This window comes from Capsicum annuum, chromosome 8 (genome assembly GCF_002878395.1).
Source record: "Capsicum annuum cultivar UCD-10X-F1 chromosome 8, UCD10Xv1.1, whole genome shotgun sequence".
In the NCBI taxonomy this organism is placed as follows: domain Eukaryota; kingdom Viridiplantae; phylum Streptophyta; class Magnoliopsida; order Solanales; family Solanaceae; genus Capsicum; species Capsicum annuum.
In genome coordinates, this window is record NC_061118.1 from 152,326,317 (window position 1) to 152,348,827 (window position 22,511).

The window sequence follows — 22,511 nt, forward strand, 5'->3', positions numbered from 1 at the left end:
TAAAAATATGTTAGGGTTAAAAGTGATATAGGTTGAAGGGTAAAATGAGATTAAAGAATATTAGATGAGAGTATAATTGAAAAAAAAAAAAAGAATAAAACAATGGTATACCACCAAATTGGTGGTTATGAAAATTGGGAGATTTCATGGTTTGGTAACCATGAAAATATACCATGCCATACCATAACTTTTAAAATACAATCAATACAAACATGGTTTCCTGGGTAACCATATCATAGCATACCATGGAAAACCATCATTCAAACAAGGGCTTAGTTTTGTCGTTGTTACTTTTTTTTTTTTAATGTTAATTGCACATCTTTCATGAATTTGTTGGACCCTTGGAGTTTTGATGAATGACAATATTAATTAAATAAGTTGATATACATGTTCCACTGATTCGACAAGTTCGGGAGTGCAGTCTATGGTATAAAAAATTAAAAATCAGAATGAGTTAAATCAGTGTAACTGGAAACTTCAACTTACTGATCACGTTGGGAATAGAATAAGTTGAATTTGATTCAAACACTTGATGATAAGGGAAAACAAGTTGAGTTGAAAGAGGAGTCCTGTGTGAAGAAATAGTTTCACTTCTGAGCATAGTCTTAAGAGTCCTATGTGTAGAAGGAGAAAGAATCTGAAAATTGCAGAAGTTTATGCAAAACGTATAATTTAAAGGACTCTTTGGAGAGTTGGAGTTTGACTACAACACTAAAGAGACAAGATTTGGAATTGAAGAAGGAGTCTCACTTGAAGTAGAATTCTATGCAATGAAAGTTTTGATTAAAGGAGGAATTTAAAATTAAGAATGACTTTTTGGAGAGCTGTGTTTAAATAGAAGATGTATTATTCAGAATAACTCACACACTTACAAGGCAGAAAAGTACAATCGATAGATTGACTTCACGAAGTGCTACTTAATCATTGAAGAAACACATTAAAGAACCTGGTCCTAAGTATAGAATCCAGCTAAGAGTTTTAGCATTGATTTTTAGAGTTGTTCATTGTGTTTGAACTATTGATGTAATATTAGTTTCAGTGTGTTATAAACTGAATTAGGAGCTAGTCTTTGAGTTGGGGAAAACTCAGAGACTTTGGGAAAGCATACCTTGGGAGGTGTGTGTAGTTAGAAATTAGAGTTTATAATTCCTAGTTGTTGAGTCAAAGAAATTAGAGTTTATAATTCCTAGTTGTTGAGTTATAGGGATTAGAGTTTATAATTCCTATTTGTTGGTTACAAGAGTTTTGTAATCAGTCGTTGTTGAGGCTCAGAGTTATTTAATGAAGTTAGGATTAAATCATGTAGAGGTACAGGTTGTGGTTTTTTACACCTTTTTAAGTCGGGTGTTTTCCATGTAAAAATCATTGTGTTCTTACTTTCTATTTTACTGCTTCCTCGAAACACGTCAGGAAACTCGTTCCATCTATAAGCAACAGTTAGGCAAAAATAAGATAATCAGTAGGGCACGAATTATTAACAAGTGGTATCAGAGCGAAGTTATCTTAAAAGGGTCTAGCACCTAAGACAAAGATCAATATGATGAATTCCGCACCACCTACTGGTCATAGTGAAGGTCAATCCACTATTAGACCTCCACTCTTTGATGGTTATCACTTTATTTGGTGGAAAGATAGGATGGAAACATTCATTCAAGGGGAAGACTGATGGTCCTACTATTCTAATGAAGTTAGAAGATGGTGAACAGGTCAAAAATGTAAGAAGTGAGTTTACTGTACCACTGCTAAGCAAATCTGGGATGCACTGGTCAATGCACATGAGGGTACCTCTTAGGTAAGAAAATTTAGGATTGCTCTTCTGTTTACTGAATACAAAGCTTTTAAGATAAAGGAGAATGAAACCTTGCATGAAATGATGACAAGGCTTACTGCCTTGACAAATGAGTTGACTTCTTTAGGAAAAGTCATCACTGTTGAAGAACAAGTTGAAAAGGTGTTGAGGGTGCTACCAAAATCAAAATGGAATGTTAAAGTGACTGCTACTAGGGAGGCAAATAAGGATCTCACAGGCATGATACTAGATGAACTAGTAGGGAATCTGAGAACTTATGTGTAGACACCTAAGTTCGTCCTTCCCCGATATCGTTTTTACCCATTTTTTACTTTATCCTACCGTGTACCCTCACCCATGTAATTATACCCCACAAAAATACAAAAATAACAAAAATTCAATAAATCCCTAACCTTATCCTAACAAACTTTATCCTATACCCTAACCCATACCACCTCACCACCCCTACCCCTACCTGGTACCCTTGATCATATTTTTTTCTCTCTTTTGGAATGGACACAACACATAACTGGAAAGGGGAGAGACCATTCCAGCCACAGTAACTTCCTTCACACAATATACAATTAACAAGATTACTCACCATCGCACCTCACCGAAGAAGAAACACACACTCCTCCATTCTCATACTCACGACATACACACCTCCACCACCATTTTTATGGCCTGATATGCACAACCATACTTACACCGCCTAAACACCACTAGCAATACATCAGCAACATCAACTGCAAACCGCCCCTAGAACTCTTCTACATACACCGAACATGTGAGATTGGAGAGAGATAGAGAAAGGCAATGGTGAGCTGAAACAAACCGAAGAACGGAGAAAAATGAAGGAAGATCGAGAGAGAGTGAACGGAGATCGAAAATTGAGGGAGATTGGAGAAAACAGAGAGGCGAGATAGAGATTGAGCAAAAATCTGACTGACGCTGAATTTTCTGTCATTTTTTACTGTTGTTCGGTGAACTTTTTCACTGGAACTGGTTTGTTTCAGTTCATATTCGATCAAACTAGTCTCCACATTCTGAAAGAAAAAAAATCAGCAACCACTTCCTTGTCGAATCGACCCGTTGGAATTGTATCTTACAAAATTTGGTTAGAGTTTGGATTTTATCATGTTTTCTGTTTTGGACTCTCAGTTGCTTGTATTGATTTGGAAGTTGATGTCTGTTTGTCCCAATTGGGTTATTATGAGTAGTTCGGGTTTCAATTTCTCAAATACCAAGTCTGGATTCATCGCGGTTGAGGTTATCCTATTTGGGGTTCCAAATCTGGGTTTTCTTAAATATTACTATCAACGAAAGTTCTTCATCGAAAGGTCCAATTCTATCTCTTCTTCATCTTGTCATATATATTTGATTGGTGTGACATTCGATTAAATATTGAGTGATATTGATTTTTTCTGCTTCATTGCGTTGAAGAAATGGTTGTAGATTGTTGAAATAGTGATTTTGGATTGTTGAAATTTTGTGTTAAAAAGGGATTTGGGGGGTGAGAATTAAAAACTGACAAAAAGGATAGATTGGGTTTAATTTTGATTTACTGTTGATATGAAACGCGATATTATCATGCTACGTTGAAATGAATAGGAGAATATAAGTTCGGGTAGGCAAAATTCTTATGAATAATTTTTTTCGTTGAATGTTTGAAAATGGAATATTCGTTGAATGTTTGCTAGTTTATTGCGTTTGGATTAAAATGTACTATTCGGTCGGAGAATTCCCCGAGGTACTTATGTTTATTGGTCGGGGAATGCCCCGTTTATTTTATACTCAGAGGATGTTCTCAATGAAGGCTCGGGACAGTGGATCAAGAATTGGAGCGTAGTTTAGGATTAGTGAAGGTTAGCGTAGGTTTACTTTTCAAGTACCTTTTTTTCATTTTGGGTTGTAATAATTGGGCTGGACATTATGTTGGATTTGTTTGTTTGATTGGTCATTTTATTTGTGTTTGGTGTGGTTTATACATTCATAGTATTCAAATTAGCCGATATATTCCACCAAGCGACCGTGGTCGAACCACGAGATCGAGGGGTGCCTAACACCTTCTCCTCGATCAAAAGAATTTCTTAGCCGGAATCTCTATTCGCAGATCAGTTTTATAGAGTCAAAACCATTTTGAAAAAGGATATCCACGGGTGACTTGGCACACCCAATTTATGCCAAGTGGCGACTCTGAGTTTTGAAACTAATAAATCCTTTTTGAAACAATTTTCATCTTTTGTCACTTTACTAATAAAACCCTTTCAAAACTTAAAATCGAATCTTTTGGAGTTGAAAAAAAGGGGTGTGACAGCTCTGGCGAATCTGCTGGGGATCTTTTTCAAAATTCGAGCTTATTTTTGGAGTTGTATCGGCTTTGTTTGGCATTATGGGTGTATAGACATTGTTTGTGTTGTTTTTTGTTATTGTTTTATCATTGCTGAGTGCCTACGTGCTCTTTGTTTACAGTTTTTACCCTATGTGTTACCGCTTTATATCTGGCATCATGTGCATAATCCGAGTCATTCTTTCTGCAAAGAGTCTGTAGTACACATGTTGTATACAACCTATAGTTGAGTCACCCTTATTTTAGGAGGGGGAGCCGTTGGGTTGTATAGAGTAGGTGGACAGCTAAAGCAATCCACTATCGACCATACCCTCCCCCGAACAGCCTTGTTAGTGGACCCCAACGTAGGTCAGCCTTTAGGTCATGCTTATGTGCATCATATTGAAGACTTAGCGGGGCCCACTTGGTCCTTTGTAGGAGACTCTCCTCTAAAGCATCTCTACGTGCTAAACATTGCATTTCTGAGGGTAACGTGGTCATTTAAAAGATTGATTTGGGGAAAACTTGTGTTAGAAGTAAAGTGAAAAAAAAAAGTGAGTCGAAAAGAAAAAAAAAGTTTCGTAGTTTTAGAGTTCGTTATGACTTTTGTTTTTCACAATTCAAAAATTCAAAAAGATTTCTTTATTTTCTGCACTCATTTGTTCATAAATCAAAGCATCAAAAAAATTTCTCACTTTGTCTCCTTTAGCATGCATTAATAATTTGAAATTTTCAAAAAAGATTTTTTTAGCAGTTTTTATAAAAGAAAATGGTAGAAATTTGTACATTTCATTGTAATGAAAATACCAAAAAGATTTTTTCTTTCATAATTGTTGGTGTCATTTTTATTTGAAGTGTCAAGTTCAAAACTCCAAAAAAGATTGTATTGACATTTTTCATCGTTAGTCTTTGGTCGTGTCTCTCAAGTTTGGTGTAGTTTGTTAATTAATTCTTAATTGTCCAATTTGGACGATCTACACACCCCTGATTCTCCTCTTTCGGGATGTGAGATACGTAGACAGCCTATTGTTGGTTCGGGGATCTTAGTTAAAAAAATTCAAAAAGATTTTCTTCACTCTTCATTCAGAGTATGTGTTTCATACATGTCTTGAAAAGAACAATAAAAAAAAAAGATTTTCCTCAATAGTCGTAGGTTTCATTTTTGGTTGATCTTATTTCAAAAATCCAAAAATATTATTTTTCACTCTTCATTTAGAGTAGATGTCATATGCATCAATAAAAGAAAACTACAAAAGATTTTCCTTTAATAGGTTCAAGTTTCATTTTCGTATGAAGTGCAAAATTGAAAACCCAAAAAGAGTTTCTTTAGTAATCATAGGTTTCATTTTTTATAGGTTATTAAAGCTGAAAAATTCAAAAAAAGATTTTCGTCTATTCTTATGACAATTTTTCATTTTTCTTTTCTTCTTAAAATTTCAAGAAAAGAAAAAAGAGTTTAATTGGCCATTTTGGCAAGACTTCATGAACTACGCACATCTGATTCTCCTCTTTCAGGAGTGATATACGTAGGCGCCCTTCTTGGGTTCGGTGATCTTTTCAAAAAAAAAAAGAAATTTTGAGAAAGTGTTGAATTCTAACGCATTTGCTATCTCTTGTTCAGTTAGTTTGAGGTGGTTGGTTTGTCGCATTTTGGCCGGTCCTCCATATTGTACCAAGTCATAGACAAGGTTATAGCCAAAAAGGATACCGAGTTTGTTATCACTAATCAGATACAGAGTTCGGAAAATGAGAATTTAGGAGATAATGAAGAGATTCAGAAATTAAGGCAGCAAATGATAGAAATGCATCGAGCTTGGGCTAATGGGTTGCCGCCTCCTCCAGTTCCCACTAATAATCTGGAATATCTTTCTAGCTTGCCTCCGTGTCACATGCACAATTTCCCATTTTTGTTGATATGCCACAACATGCATCAGGATCGACTCCGGGGCAATAATATCCAACCACTTCCAATGTTTATTTTCTCACTCCCCAATCCAAGACTACCACATACTCAGTTCCACCTGTTGTTCATAGTTTTGCGGTGCCACCCCCACCTGAAGCTCCTACTTTTGATGTTCATCCACAAGTTGTTCCTCTCTACTCTACAAGAGAGCCTGAATTGAATATTACTGGTGATCAGCATTACATTTTCGAGCCTACATTCAAGTTGACTGGTCTTTATGGTGACACTCACCCTCCTGAATTTCCTCCTAACACTGAGAAGCTTATTATAATAGAAGAACAAGAGGAAATGACCAGAAAATTGAGAAGTTTGGAACTGGCTATGAAGAACTTGCAAGGACTTGGGGGTCACAAAATGTCTCATATAAGGACTTATGCATGTTTCCAGGTGTCAACCTTTCTCCTGGCTTTAAAATGCCAAAGTTTGAGAAATATGACGGACATGGGGACCCAGCGGCATATTTGAGGCGCTATTGTAACCAATTAAGAGGTGCTGGAGGGAAGGAAGAACTACTTATGGCTTATTTTGAGGATAGTCTTTCAGGCTTAGCTTCGGAATGGTTTGTTGACCAAGACATTGACAAGTGGATTAGTTGGGATGACCTAGCTAATGAATTTATGCAATAATTTCAATACAATATGTAGTTGATCCCTGACGAAAAATCCCTAACTAGTATGAAGAAGAAGAATACTGAGAGATTCAGGGAGTATGCAATCAGATGGTGCGAACAAGTTGCTAGAGTGAAACCGCCAATGAAAGAAAGAAAAATAGTGGAGGTATTTATTCAAGCGCAGAAGGAAACATATTATCAACACTTGATACCTACATTGAGAAAGTCATTTATTGAGGTCCTTAAAATGGGGGAGATGATAGAAGAGGGAATTAAGACGGTTCGCATTGTGAGTTTCGCAACATTAAAAGCGACTACTCAAGAAATTCAAAAGGGTTCAGGAAGTGTTAGGGAGACAAAAAATGAGGAAGATGCATCTACTATTGTAGTTGGAAAGCGGAAATGATCAAGAAGACCCCGTCGTCGTCACTCTCAGGCAAAAACCCAAGTTCATACCAAAACTCCACATAATCACTCCCAAAATCCATTATACTCTGCTCCTCCACCTCTATATCCAGTATATAATGCACAACCACATTTTCAACCCCTATGTTACCCATAGTTGAACACACCAACTCCTGAGAGTCGTCCTCTAACTCCACAAATATACGAAAAGCCTTCTAATCCTGATTTTTAATCCAAGCCAAATGATGAAATAAGGCAGAAGTCAAGAGATAGCTTCACACCAATTGGAGAGTCATATGCCAATTTATTTCAGAGCTTGGTACAATGGGTCATGCTCACTCCTCTCCTTGGGTGCACTCTTAATCGGCGTTCAAGAAATTTTGATCCTAATGTATGATGTGCGTATCATTCTGATGCTCAGGGTCATAGTATTAAAGATTGTTGAGATTTGAAAAGAGAAATTGAAAAGATGATTCAAGATGGATCAATTATGGTGCAGAACATTGACAGTAAGGGAAACTCTAGTCATGCTGATATGCAAACCAGTGGCTAAGATGTCAGGCTGAGCAATTGAGAAGTCACCCTCTCCCTACTAGGAAGAGGTTTGGTAGTTTGTTTTGTTTTATTTTCTATTATCCGGGTTATTTCAGGGTTGTATTTTGGGATCTATCTTGTTTTGTCCTTTTGTCATTTATGTTCAAACCCTTCTATCTTTTGTTTCAACTAAATGAAGTATCCCATTTTCCTTTGTGTTTTAAATATGTGTTGTTTGTTTGTTTTCTTTATATAGTACATTTTATGTTGACTCTAGTGATATGACATGCTAGTGAAATTTTCATCTAGATCTTAAAATCCAGTTTAAGCATGAGCATTGAATCAGAGGGTTAAAGTTAGAAAAAGAGAGCTTCTGAGAAAATTGATAGAGTGATGGGGCATTGGGTGATCAAGTTGAAGCCTTCTTTGAAAATTAAGGCAATTATTTTGAGTATCGTGAGAATAACTTGGTCAGCATTTGAAAGACATGTCTCAATTAGGTCAAATAGTGGATGTGTGATCCTACATCAAAAGGAATAGAAAAATTAGCTCCACGAAAGCATGAGGAATGTACAACAAAGATGGAGTTTGTAGAAAAAGTAGCGAGGCACAATCTCAGTTAAAATTAGTGCTGTAAAAAATATCACAAATGATCTTCATCTCTTATTTTCATATTGCATGATATGAACTTGCATTTTCAAGGATTGATATGACGAAGTCATTTCATTCTGCTATACAAACATCGTGTCATCCGTTGTTTACCCCATTTGAGCTTTAGTCTTATTTTCTTTCATACCCCTCTTTTGGAATCAAGATAGAGTCAGCAAAGCTCAAAAGAAAAATGTCAAGCAAAACAATAGAGTCAAAAAGTTTCAATAAGAAATGAGAGAAAAAATGTGTCCAAAAGAAGGAAAAGAAAAGAGCGTCAAGAATAAAATAGAGTCAGAAGGTTCCAAAAAGAAAAAAAATCAATAAAAGAGTCAACAAAAGAAAAAAAAGAACTCAACAAAAGAAAAAACAGAATCAAGCAAAAGAACAAGCTGTCAGAACTACGCATGACCTGATTCTTCTCTTTCAGGGGTGAGATACATAAGCTGCCCTACCCGGGGCTCGATCCAACCAAATAAACAATTTAGAGTCAACCAGTCAGAAGAAACTGGGCATGATTTAATACTCATTGTTTGAGTCGATTCCAAAAGTGGTAAGTCCTACCCTACTTTAAGTGTCGTTTGGGCCCCATGCCATACTTTATTTCTAACCCTATCCAAAAGCCAAGTTACAACCAAAGAAAGACCTTCAGATCAATCTTTGAAGATGTTAAGGCTAAGCATGCAAAGGATATGATGATGCATTTGGGAACTACTTACCTTCCTCAGTATAAGAAATTAGGAGAGAAATAAAAATAAGAGAGTCTTATTGGTGAAAACCTTCACGTGCACCATAATACGATGGTAAATTGAGAGAGATAAAAATGAGAGTCTTATCGGTGAAAAATCCCACGGGCACCGTAAGACAACTATGAGTTAAGGGAAATGAAGATAAAAGAGTCATTAGTGGAAAACCCTTACAGACACCATAAGGCAGTGGTGAGCTGAGGATAAGAAAATGAGAGAAGCTTGTTGGCGAAAGCCCTTCAAGGCACCACTAGCTGAATGGGGTCTTAAATACAATTGACCTGAGGAAGAAACTCAGTTTCAAGGCCATTAACTCAACAACAATGGGTAGAAAGTTTTGATGAAAAGATCAAGCTGCTTAATCCAAAATGCATGGCATAATCATTAGTGTTGACTGTCATTTTTAGATGAATTTTTTGTTTTTTTGTTTCAAAATGGGACATTCATTGCCTTTTCTTTCTTCTCTTTATTTTTATTTTATCTTTCTTGAGTCAGTTATCCAAACAAAAATTGTCATTCTTTTTTTTTCGTTTTTTGTCTTTGAGTCAAGTCCGTGTCAAAACAAGTGAGAAAAGATTTCAAAACTGCCTACCAGCTTCTTTAATTGTACAAAGTAAGACAAAAGAGCCAGCACATACAAAAGACATGATTATGAGTTGAAATAAGGCATACAGAAAGTTCTGTCAATAGACAAGTCTGGGCACTCATGGAAATACCAAAGTTCAAAGGGTTTATCTGAAGAGCATAGCAAAGCAAAGATATTGTGTTTGTTTAAAAGCCACTCTTAATAATCTGAGTTTGGGTCAATGATGCATCAAGTCAATGATATATGTAATGGTTGGAAGCAAGGTTAAATGTGATGACGGCAAGAGCATTTGGCACGAAAGCCAAAGACACAAACCTGCCTTTATGTTTCAAACTCACAAGTTTTCTTTGATGAAACAGGAAAATATTACCTTCAAATCAAGGATTTCAAAGCCTAAACATCAAGGCCCGTAATTTTTTGCTTTTACAAATGCAGGAAGCGATGTTGCTGCACAGGTTTGATAATTCAGTCATGGTAAAATTCATCAGCCTATATCCCTCAGAGACATACTTTTTTGTCTAGGGATTTCAGTCTTCATCTGTCAGGTGGTACACTTCTAAAATTGAGCCTTGACTCTTAGAAGATGTACTTTCTGGTCGAGTCATTCCCTGACCCCTAGAAGACGTACCTTTTAGTCGAGTCATCCCTTTCGATTCCAATAAGATGTACCTTTTAGTCGAGTCAACCCCCCCTTGATTCCTATAAGACGTACCTTTTAGTTGGTTTAGCCCTCTTGATTCCTATAAGACATACCTTTTAGTTGAGTTATCTCCCTCGATTCCTATAAGACGTACCTTTTATTCGATTCATTCCCCATGACCCCTAGAAGACGTACCTTTTAGTCGAGTCATTCCCCTTGACCCCTAGAAGACACACCTTTTAGTTGAGTCATCCCCTTCGACCCCTAGAAGACGTACCTTTTAGTTGAGTCATTCCCTTTGATTCCTATAAGACCTACCTTTTAGTCGAGTCATTCCCTTTGATTCCTAGAAGACTTATCTTTTATCCGAGTCATTCCCTTTGATTCTTATAAGACGTACCTTTTAGTTGAGTCATTCCCCTTGACCCCTAGAAGATGTACCTTTTAGTCAAGTCATCCCCCTTGATTCCTATAAGACGTACCTTTTAGTTGATTCCTATAAGACGTACCTTTTAGTTGAGTCATTCCCTTTGACCCCTAGAAGACGTACCTTTTAGTCGAATCATCCCCTTCGATTCCTAAGAGACGTACCTTTTAGTTAAGTCATCTCCTTTGATTCCTATAAGACGTACCTTTTAGTTGAGTCATTTCCTGGATTCCTATAAGACGTACTTTTAGTTGAGTCATTCCGCTTGACCCCTAGAAGACGTACCTTTTAGTTGAATCATTTCCCTGGATTCCTATAAGACGTACCTTTTAGTCGAGTCATCCCCCTTGACCCCTAGAAGACGTACCTTTTAGTCGAGTCATTTCCTTTGATTCCTATAAGACGTACCTTTTATCCTTGATTCCTATAATGATGTGACTTCCGCAAAATTCCTTTGATAGTAAACTGGGGCAAAATTTAATTCTTGTGTTGGAATTTCACTTTTCTGGCAAATTAAACCTCTTTATATTAATCTTTGTTTGGGATAATTTTATTTTTAGTTTTGATGTGATTTCAGGAGCCCACCTGGAGAACAGGGTGAAGAAATGAAAAGTAAAGAAACAAAGTGAAGAATTTGAAAGTCAAGCAACAAGGTGAAAAGTTGAAAGTTAACAGATTGATGAAATAGCAAGTCAGGATCCCACCTGAAGAACAGGGTGATGAAATTGCAAGTCAGGAGCCCGCCTGAAGAACAGGGTGATAAAATTGCAAGATAGGAGCCTGCCTGAAGAACAGGGTAATAAAATGGCAAGTCAGGAGCCCACCCGAAGCACAGGGTGAATAAATAGAAAGTTAAGCAACAAGGTGAAGCAATTGAAGACCAAGCAACAAGAGATGAAATTGCAAGTCAGGAGTCTGCCTGAAGAATAGGGTGATGAAACTTAAGCCAGGAGTCCAACAAAATCTGTATAGATAGGATTTTGTAATTTTATTTATGTTTTAACTTGTAATTTTCATTTTGACGCAATGACAGAGCCGCAGAATGGAACCTCGATGGAACTTCACTCGACTTTCCAACTCGGTATAGTCCATTTACTTCCAATCCTTTGAGACACCTTCACTTGATTCCTCCATAACTTGGGTAGGTAGGATGGCTTAAGTCAGAACTCGGTTGTTCTTCTTCTTTATGTTTCTTCCTTTGAATAATGGTCGGGATAAAATTTTGTCTTATTATCTACTTCTTTGTCTAAAAACACTTTGTGTTTACATTCAAAGGGGGCATGTGTAGACACCTAATTTTGTCCTTCCCCGATATCATTTTTACCCATTTTTTACTTTATCCTACCGTGTACCCTCACCCATGTAATTATACCCCACAAAAATACAAAAATAACAAAAATTCAATAAATCCCTAACCTTATCCTAACAAACTTTATCCCATACCCTACCCCATCACTGGAAAGGGGAGAGACTATTCCACTCATAGGAACTTCCTTCACACAATATACAATTAATAAGATCACTCACCATCACACCTCACCGAAGAAGAAACACTCACTCCTCCATTCTCATACTCACGACATATACACCTCCACCACCATTTTTATGGCCTGGTTTGCACAACCATAATTACACCGCCTAACCACCACCAGCAATACATCAATAACATCAACTGCAAACTACCTCTAGAACTCTTCTACATACATCGGATAGTGAGATTCGAGAGAGATAGAGAAAGGCGATGGTGAGCTGAAACCGACCGAAGAGCGGAGAAAAATGAAGGAAGATCGAGAGAGAGTAAAGGGAGATCGAAAATTGAGGGAGATTAGAGAAAACAGAGAGGCGAGATAGAGATTGAGAGAAAATCTGACTGGCACGGAATTTTCTATCATTTTTTACTATTGTCCGGTGAACTTTTTTGACAGAACTGGTTTGTTTCAGTTCGTGCTTGTGTAACACCACGAAAACGGGTCCCGGAGCATCACACAGTGCTTGAGGATATGAGTAGCCCCAAGCTAACCCTTTGAGCCATTTTCATTCAGTTCAACACGAATCAACGGGGTTTTCATAAATAACCCTCAAATATCAACAGAGTAATCATCATCCAAGAATAAAAGAATTTCAGAAAGATAACAAAATACGACTTATTAGTTAACTCCCAACATCTATACTAGTCTGACAAGCCTCTAAGAAAATCAATAAAACCAGCGAGCCATTGAGTCATGCCCCAACCGACTCATACTCAGTTATCAAATGTAAATAATTTCGTGAAACCAACATCAAACATCACATCCTCGAAACACGAGGACTCACCACGATAGAGGATATAGAACGGCGTGCCCAAAGAATCACTGTCGAACCTGGAACTAAGCACCTGAATCTACATTCCGAGAAAATTTAGCCCACATCCAAAGATGTGGGTCAGTACCATGGGAAGGAACCGAGTATATGGGGGTTTATGCAGTTTTATAAACATCATCATCATAAATATTTATAAGAAATATGCAGGATGTATGAAAGACTCACATAGCCCAAAGAAAATCATCATAATCATGAAAGGATGAAATAAGTACAATAACACATGTGATTCATCATATAATTTGTCAATCACTTTCAGTTCATCAAGAATATCAATTCTCATAATGTAAATAACATTTAAATCTTTCGAAAGAGTAACTTTCACAATTCCACTTTCAAATCACTTCACCGTTCACCATAGACACAAGGAAACACACACACGCTGGGAGATCCTATAACCGACATAAACCATGTGAGCTACATGGAGTCCACGTACAACCCACGTTGGAGAGAGCCATACTATCCTTGCCATCGGAGTAGGACTATCGATATCAAATCCACACAAACTAGTGATCACTATATAAATAGCCTCAGGCTCACCCCTACGGGGGCACGTAGTTCTAGGGAAGTAAGGTCGCTTTATACCTCCCACTCGGTGCTAAAGACTTCTCCCGAACTTAGCTCAGATCATTTCATAGACAATCCACAACAAAACAATTTCAGTAATATATAAATATACATTGGGAGCCATCATGCTTACCATCTATCAAAATCAACCACGTTGTGGATTTCTTTCACACTCGAGTTCAAAATAACTCCATTAAGACCAAAAGGTCAAAATCATTCAAAATATCTCAAATATTCAACATCAACGTGCTTATAACACACACTTTCTCAAAAAACACAATTTTCAATGGGGATTCACGACCCAAACATCAAAATCATGATAAATATCGTTCAAGATCATGCTTTATATCTCCACACATGTAAATTCATCTTTCAAAATCATAAACATCAAGCTTTCATAATAATCATCATAAGATATGGGTTCATGCTTCAATTTCATAAAAAAATCAAATAAAAATCATGCCTTTGTAAAGAAAATTACTTTTGGGCATAAGAACGAAAGAGAGTTATTGTTGAAAAATCCCACATACCTTGAATGATGAACTTTAGATCGATACTCATTTTTGAGATATTAATCATGACTTTGAATGATGGTTCTTGAAGTTCTTGAGAGGAACTTGGAATCTTGAATAAATTTGCAGAATTAATGGTGAACTTTGGAGGTTCTTGAAGTTGGATGTAGGAGCTTAGGGTTTTCTTTTTGAGGAAATTTGATGAAATATGACATATAATGCTTCTAATAGGCTTTAATATAGGGTTTGGACGGAATTTTGGTGAGGAATAATGACCAAAATGCCCCTAAAAATCAAATAATTCTCGAATCTATCCTTTGGTGGACTGTTTTGATAGTCTGAAATAGATCAACCATAATATTTTACTCCAATATCCAAATTAGATTAAACTAATTTCATTAGAAGAGGACTCTCATATATTTCCGTTGATATATAGTATCTCACCCAGATCATTGTGTACAAGAAGTTATGATTGTTTGAAGTTGACCCAAAAATTCCCTTTTGATAGACTGAAGTAGATCGACCATAACTTTTTGCTCTGATAGACAAATTAGATGGAACCAATTTCATTGGAAAGAGGACTCGCAGAGCTTTCCTTTGATATATAGTAGATCACCCAGATCATTATGTACAAGGAGTTATGATCATTTAAAGTTAAAGTAAAAATACGTCAAGCCTCAGTACTTTTTTTCCTGCACGTTTTACTGTTCACTACTATTCACGGTTTGAACGGAATGTTCATAACTCGTCGCTCGGGTGTCCGTTTTGGATGATCCACATATCATTGGAAATATTATTTGATACTCTATGCAATGGTAGGTCATAATCTAAGACATTCCGCACAGAAAATTTATAATTCATTCTAGAAGATAGAACCCAACACGTTTACACACAAAATTTCAATGAAAAAGTTCCCGTGGTATTATAGTTCGATCGAACTAGTCTCCAAATTCTGAAAAAAAATAATCAGCAACCACTTCCTCATTGAATCGACCCGTTGGAATCGTGTCTTATGAAATTGGGTTAGAGTTTGGATTTTATCGTGTTTTCTATTTCAGACTCTCTGGTTGCTCGTATTGATTTGGAAGTTGATGTCTGTTCATCCCAATTGGGTTATTGTGAGTAGTTTGGGTTTTAATTTCTCAAATACCAAGTCTGGGATTCGTCACGGTTGAGGTTATCCTATTTGGGGTTCCAAATCCGAGTTTTCTTAAATATTACTATCAACAAAAGTTCATCATCGAAAGGTCCAACGATATCTTTTCTTCATCTTGTCATATATGTTTGATTGGTGTGAGATACGATTGAATATTGAGTGATATTGATTTGTTCTGCCTCATTGCGTTGAAGAAATGGTTGGGGATTGTTGAAATAGTGATTTTGGATTGTTGAAATTTTGTGTAAAAAGGGATTTAGGGGGTGAGAATTAAAAACTGACAAAAAGGATAGATTGGGTTTAATTTTGATTTACTGTTGATATGAAACGTGATATTATCATGCTACATTGAAACGAATAGACGAATATAAGTTCGGGTAGGCAAAATTCTTATGAATAATTGTTTTCGTTGAATGTTTGAAAATGGAATCTGGGTTGAATGTTTGCTAGTTTATCGCGTTTAGATTAAAATGTACTACTCGATCGGAGAATGCCCCGAGGTACTTGTGTTTATTGGACAGGGAATGTCCCGTGTATTTTGTACTCGGAGGATGTTAGTGATGAAGGCTCGAGACAGTGGATCAAGCATTGGAGCGTAGTTTAGGATTAGTGTAGGTCAGCATAGGTTTACTTTTCAAGTACCTTTTCTTTATTTTGGGTTGTAATAATTAGACTGGACATTGTTTTGGATTTGTTTGTTTGATTGGTTGTTTTATTTGTGTTTGGTGTGGTTTATACATTCATAGTGTTCAAATTAGCCGATATACTCCACCAAGCAACCGTGGTCGAACCACGGGATTGAGGGGTGCCTAACACCTTCCCCTCAGTCAACAGAATTCCTTAGCCGAAATCTCTGTTCGCGGATCAATTTTATAGAGTCAAAATCGTTTTGATAAAGGATATCCACGGGTGACTTGGCACACCCAATTTATGACAAGTGGCAACTCTGTGTTTTGAAACTAATAAATCCTTTTTAAAACAATTTTCATCTTTTGTCACTTTAATAACAAAATCCTTTCAAAACTTAAAATCAAATCTTTTGCAGTTGAAAAAAAAGGGGTGTGACATTATGAAATGGAAATTGATGGAACTAAAGAGCTAGCAGCCTTTGAGGATACCTTATCTCTGAAGGCATCTGAGAGTGATGAAGAAATTGAACTTGATGAAAAACAAGTTGCCTTTATAGCTAAGAACTTCAGCAAATTCTTCAAAAAGAAAAAGGGAACAAATAGCAAGAAATGATCCAATGACAATCCAAATGGATGCTACAAGTGTGGTAAGACTGATCATCAAATCAGGGATTGTCCTGTCTGGGAAATAGAATGGAGAAAGAAAAGGGATGAAAAGGAATTGAAAGAAAAAAACCAAAAAGATGGAAGAACATCCAATGGTAGCAGCATGGGGATCTAACTCAGATGATGATAAAGTTGATAAAACAGCACTCATGGCTCTTGGAGATTCAGACTTGGAGGAAGAAGATGATACTTCTGAGGTAAGTATACTTGAACTTAAAGAAAAGTTGCATTTGTTTTCTAAAACAAAACGTATTTCCTTAATGAGTGCTCTAATTGATGGTTTCCAAGAATTAACTTCTGATAGGGATGAGTTATTCAACAATCTTACAAGTTTCAAGTATGATTTTATTAATCTAGAAACTTGTAAGGACACTGTTGAAAAGGAAAACTGCACTCTTAAGAAACAGGTTGGCAGACTTGATTTATCAAACCTGCCCCTCAAATTTGAAATTTACAAACTGAATCTTTTCAAGGGAAAAAGGGTCAAAAGTAAGGAACAAGAAAAAATTGAGTCAGAATTGACTAAGATTAAACATGAATACTTTTGTGAAAAAGAAAAGGTTAGTCAATTGAGTCAAGAAGTTTCTAAATTGAAACTTAATCTTGAAAGAGCTAATAGATGGACACATTCTTCAAGAATTATTCATAAGTTAGGTCAAAGAACTCACAATAAAAAGGCTGGGTTGGGCTTTTATAAAAGTTCTAATGCTATTAAAGATTTGTGTTATATTTGTGGTAACCAGGGGCATCCAACCACTAAATGTCCAGTTGCAGCAAAAAGCAAATCAAGAAGCATAACCCTAGCAAGAAAATCTGATTCCATGTTAGCACAAGCTAACAAGAAGGTCAAATCTGGTCAGAGAAATAGGTCACATAACCTGTTGCCTCGATGGGCTAGAAGGAACCTCATACATCCTTTTTCTTATAAGAAAGAACTCAAGCTTGTCTGGGTGCCTAAAGTTAACCCCTAATTTGTTATGCAGGTGAGAGTGAAATGAGGCAAGCAAAATTTGTACATGGATAAAGCTTTCTCAAGTCATAAGACTATAAGAAAATAAAGTTTCTTTCACTCACAATATTTAAAGAGGGAATGGATCATATGAAAGATGGCTAGATTTGTAGTGCTCGTGTAAGGGTGAAGCAAGGGAGATTTAAAAAAATAAAAAAAGAGGATGAATGTGAAATTGATGAGCATACACAGGAACATGTTGTAACACCTGGTTCAACTGTTGTACAGACAGAGGGCATATTGACAGAGGGAACAAAAAATCAAGAAATTGATGCATCAATAACACCAACACAAGCTAATGATAATTTTTTTGGTAATTCATAAGAATTGGTGTTGTCACAAGAATCTTGAGATATCTCATGGGAATCAATGGCTTGAGACCATGGTATTCAAAGAAAGTAATTTTATTCTTGAGGGCTATAAAAATGTTGACTATGCGGGTTACTTAATTGACTGGAGAAGCACCAAAGGCACTAAGTAGAGAGCATTTTGAAAGAAATAGGTTAGACTTGGGGATGATTAAAATTGCATGAACTCCCTTCAATGATTGACTAGAATAATCATTTTTCTTCTTAATCTTATTAGCTAAAAAGTTATTTTATTCAGTCTTGCACATTTAGTTGTGTGTCCCAATTCCAGATTTTTGACTTTTCTAACCTAATTTTTTATGAGATTGTGCAGAAAAATAGGCACAAGCAAGCAATTGTGACCATAAAGTTCTTCTTATCAGGTATGTTCTACACTGACATAAGCATAAGTTGTCTAAGTTGAAACAGTTGAGCATACCTTTCAATTCCACATACTTCATCCTCTCATTGTCTAATAAAGATAATGAATTGGTTGACCAAACTTTCTTTGATTCTCTCCAAATGGGTGTGCACAAATGTGTTAATCCTACACCAGAAAATCCTTCTTCTTTCTCAACAAAAATATCAGTTTTGTACCATGGATTTGCCAAGCTTGATTATCAATCACATGCAGCATATGTTTCTAAAGAATGAAAAGGGACATGCTCTTCATTTTAGTTCTTAATTGGCTCAGATCTTTTAGGATTTCTCAGTCCTAGTTTAGGTTTGACTTTTCAAACAACAATGGATGTTTTTGAACAAATGAATCATGTTGCTCTACCTTGCTCAATAAGGAGGGCTAAAACTCATTGCAAAAAAAAATAAGAAAAATGATTTAGCTGAGATAAATTCTGAACTAGAAGCTACATCTGACAGTCATGAAGTGGAATAAGTGGTCCTTCAGGCTAGGATCATGACTTTGAAGCTTGACCTTGATTAAGAAAGGGATGAAAATATTGAAGTCATTCGTCAATTGACATAGTTGATAACACCTGTTTCACCTTCCTCATCACCTTCTCACTATTCGTATCCTTAGCCATGTCCTACTTTTATACTTTTTTAATGCTTAATTGTTTTTCTTTGTTTAGTACTAGCTTAGGTTTAATGTGGAGCATGCTCTGATAGTTAAATGGAATTGTTATCTTTGCTAAATTGACTCATATTTTTACTCTCTTTAATACATTACTATGTTGGCTAAAGTCTTTGTCTGATTGTTCTGGTGATAGCCCCAATGTCCATGAATAACATAACAAATCACTTTGGCTAGTATATTATTGCATTGAAATGGATTTCGATGATGCCAAAAGGGGGATGATAGGGTTGTGCAATGTTTATAACCCATTGATTAACTTGTTTCATTCTAGTGTCTTATAATTTAGTGCCTACAGATGAAGATGTTTGAATGCACAAAGACAAGAGGTTTTTCATCATCAAAAAGAGGGAATTTGTTAGAACCTTGGAGTTTTTATAAATGACAATATTAATTAAACAAGTTGATATACATGTTCCACTGATCTGATAAGTTCAGGAGTGCAGTCTACGGTATAAATAATTAAAAATCAGAATGAGTTAAATCAGTGCAACTGGAAACTTCAACTTACTGATCATGTGGGGAATAGAACAAGTTAAATTTGATTCAAACACTTGATGATAAGAAAAAATAAGTTGAGTTAAAAGAGGAGTCCTATGTGAAGAAGGATTTTCACTTCCGAGCATATTCTTAAGAGTGCTATGTGTAGAAGGAGAAAGAATCTAAAAATTGCAAAAGTTTATGCAAAACGTATAATTTGAAGGACTCTTTAGAGAGTTGAAGCTTGACTACAACACTAAGGAGACAAGAGTTGGAATTGAAGAAGGAGTCTCACTTGAAGTAGAATTCTATGCAATGAGAGTTTTGATAAAAGGAGTTTAAAATAAAGAATGACTCTTTGGAAAGCTGTGCTTAAATAGAAGATGTATTATTCAGAATAACTCATGCACTTACAAAGCAGAAAAGCACAATCGACAGATTGAATTCACGAAGTACAACTCAATCACTGAAGAAACACATTGAAGAACCTGGTCCTAAGTATAGAATCCAGCTAAGAATTTTAGCATTGATTTTTAGAGTTGTTCATTGTGTTTGAACTATTGATGTAATATTAGTTTCAGTGTGTTATAAACTGAATTACGAGCTATTCTTCGAGTTGGGGAAAACTCAGAGACTTTGGGAAAGCATAACTTGGGAGGTGTGTGTGTAGTTAGGAATTAGAGTTTATAATTCCTAGTTGTTGAGTCAAAGGAATTAGAGTTTATAATTCCTAGTTGTTGAGTTATGTGGATTAGAGTTTATAATTCCTATATGTTGGTTACAAGAATTTTGTAATCAGTCATTGTTGAGGCTCAGAGTTATTTAGTGAAGTTGAGGTTAAATCCAGTAGAGGTACAGGTCGTGATTTTTTACTACAACTGAAAACTTCAACTTACTGATCACATGGGGAATAGAACAAGTTGAATTTGATTCAAACACTTGATGATAAGGGAAAACAAGTTGAGTTGAAAGAGGAGTCCTATGTGAAGAAGGAGTTTCACTTCTGGGCATATTCTTAAGTCCTATGTGTAGAAGGAGAAAGAATCTAAAAATTGCAGAAGTTTATGCAAAACGTATAATTTAAAGGACTCTTTGGAGAGTTGGAGTTTGACTACAACACTAAGAAGACAAGAGTTGGAATTGAAGAAGGAGTCTCACTTGAAGTAGAATTCTATACAATGAGAGTTTTGATTAAAGGAGGAGTTTAAAATAAAGAATGACTCTTTGGAAAGCTATGCTTAAATAGAAGATGTATTATTTAGAATAACTCACGCACTTACAAATCAGAAAAGCACAAGCAACAGATTGACTTCACGAAGTGCTACTCAATCACTGAAGAAACACATTGAAGAACCTGGTCCTAAGTATAGAATTCAGCTAAGAGTTTTAGCGTTGATTTTTAGAGTTGTTCATTGTGATTGAACTATTGATGTAATATTAGTTTCAGTGTGTTATAAACTGAATTAGGAGCTAGTCTTTGAGTTGGGGAAAACTCAGAGACTTTGGGAAAGCATACCTTGGGTGGTGTGTGTGTAGTTAGGAATTAGAGTTTATAATTCCTAGTTGTTGAATCAAAGGAATTAGAGTTTATAATTTCTAGTTGTTGAGTTATAGGGATTAGAGTTTATAATTCCTATTTGTTGGTTACAAGAGTTTTGTAATCAGTCGTTGTTGAGGCTTAGAGTTATTTAGTAAAGTTGGGGTTAAATCCTGTAGAGGTACAGGTCATGGTTTTTAACACCTTTTTGAGCCGGATGTTTTCCACATGAAAATCATTGTATTCTTACTTTTTGTTTTACTGCTTTTTTGGAACACATTAGTGAAATATGTCAGGCAACCCGCTCCATCGATAAGCAACAGTTAGGCGAAAGTAAGATAATCAGTAGGGCACGAATTATTTACAAGTTTTTGTTTACTTGATTTGGATGATAGAGTAAATACTTTGAATAACTTAGTGTTGATTTAAAAAAAAAGGAAGAGAACAAAAAAGGATTCTATGAAGAAACCTACTTCATGAATGCCTTAATTATTTCTTCAAGAGTTATAATTCTAAGACTCTTTATTCTATCATCCAAGTCAAACAAATAAAAAAACATGAAAGATGTTCAATTCCACATTGAACAAATCAACAACAATAGAATTAAGGAGAGAGCATATGTTTCAATAGAGAACACAAAAAAGTATTTTTACTTGACATTCATTGACAATATCAACAATCATACTAGTCCTTCAGCTCATGTAACATAACAAGGCTGTTTATGTAGGGTATGAATTTTTTCGGAGGATTTACTTGTCTTAAATCCATGAGACAAAAAATTAGGATCGAATTGAAAATTAACGTTCCCTGTTTAATAAAAGTACCTTGAAAGCCACTGGAATGAAGTATTTTGCTGATATGCTAATAATGGACTAACTATCCAATGATTCATTCTTTGGACATTGTACGAGACTTCATTAATGACTTAGCATGGAGGTAATGTACTACATGTTCTTTTTCCATATCTTTGATGTTGATCATGTCCTCTATAATTAGTTGGTAATTCAAATTCTTCACCATATTCACAATTAATATATCATTTTCAGCTCTCACCTTTTGAAGCATGCGTACGTCAAGGAAAGCTAAGGAGCTCAAGAACATCACATCAAGTCATTGTGTTGGAAATTTAGAAGGAAGACTTGACAATCACTAGCAAGCTAAAGTGAAAGTACAAGGCTCCAATTGAAAGAAAATAAAAGTATGAAGAAAATATTTAAGTGTGAAAAGAAGCTATTCTTCAAATACAAGTTGCATGCTTAAGAAGACCCTTATTTCATTAAGGACATTTGATTACTAATTAGATTAGACTATAAATAGTAAAGAATAACTCCTTTAAATTCAGATTGTTTTGTGATATTGAGATTATTTGTAAAATTCTTGTGAAAGTTGAGGGTAAGACCTTTGTTTATATTCAATGCCGAAATTGCTTGCTTGAAGATTCAATCTTCTTGAGGGTGTCTTTTATACTATAAGAGATTTTTTC